This window comes from Microtus ochrogaster, linkage group LG5, assembly GCF_000317375.1.
Source record: "Microtus ochrogaster isolate Prairie Vole_2 linkage group LG5, MicOch1.0, whole genome shotgun sequence".
In the NCBI taxonomy this organism is placed as follows: domain Eukaryota; kingdom Metazoa; phylum Chordata; class Mammalia; order Rodentia; family Cricetidae; genus Microtus; species Microtus ochrogaster.
The window spans coordinates 18,094,817-18,096,236 of NC_022031.1; positions in this window are offsets into that span (position 1 = coordinate 18,094,817).

Genomic DNA, 1,420 nt, shown 5'->3' on the forward strand with positions numbered 1-1,420 from the left:
TATGTTGAACCAGCCCTGCATCTCTGGGATGAAGCCTACTTGATCATAATGGATAATTTTTCTAATGTGTTCTTGGATTTGGTTTGCCAGTATTTTATTGAGAATTTTTGCATCGAGGTTCATGAGTGAAATAGGTCTGTAATTCTCTTTCTTGGTTGTGTCTTTGTGTGGTTTGGGGAGGCTAAAGTAATCTATACCTAGTGAAATGCAAAATTATAAAACCATTTCAATTTTAAAGCAACTGAAAATAATATATTTGGAGAGGCCATGAGACTTTAATAAGGTTGACATCGCATGGGGATAAAGTGGGTCTTGGTTTGGTTCAGGGCAGGTGATCTTCCAAATGCATTGCTGCCTGCTGCCAACAGTTCATTTGGTCCTCACCCGTGTTCCCATCTGCAGAGTCACTCATGATGCTATGGAAACAGGAAACAGCGGACATCTCAATATAATACACACACACACAAACACACACACACACATATATAATTTTCAGGTTTGGAGCTTAAATCTTCTTTCAAAACTGCATTCCCCTTTCCCTCTCAAGGTAAACTAACTCACTTCATGCAACATCCACACTCAGTAAAAGACAGTAAAGTCCAAATAAAATAAGCTTTTCTCCATTCTAATGCAATTTTCCCCTAGTAATTTCCTATGGAAGTTGCGTTTGATTCTACGACATCCTTCTGCCAATTATCTTAATGTCTCCGTATAGCAGCCATTGATGAAGATCTATGCCTGACAGCACCAGCTACTCACATGTGACTTATACTAACCATATTCACATTGATGCTGCCTTCCCTGTCTTCTTGCAGAGAGAAAAAAAAACGAGGATAAATGAAAAATGACTAGTTTCTCTTGTGATTTCCCCTACAAATACAGCAGATAAAAGATATGTCAGAGCCTTGAAAGAAATAGTGATGTGTCTTCAACACTAACTTAGTTTAATATACACAATGAGCTATTGCAGTATTTCGAATGTATGAAATCACAATGAAGATTCTTCTATCTGTGCTTCTATTAGAGCATGCTCCATATTGGACTGCAACAATTAATTTTTCCTCTAATTACCTCTTTCCTGATGAATTTCCTGAGGAGCTCTTATTTTTATCTCTGCTTCCTTAGAAATAACATGCTTCTAATTTCCAGTGGGTTCTTAATATATGTTTGTTGGATAATTGATTTATATACCCATGTTAAATTTATATAGACATGCTTTATGTGCCATCATTTCTCTTCAAATAAAATATTGCCACTTACAGTATATTTCAAGGCCACACTGACTCCATCTCTAGAAATTCTATTCTCAGGGTATTATATTATAGCTTTCTTTTTAAATATTAAAATTACATTTCATGTGTGTGTGTGCTCTGGGAATTCAAGCTCAGGTCATTAGGCTGGCAGCAAGCATGATGAGTCT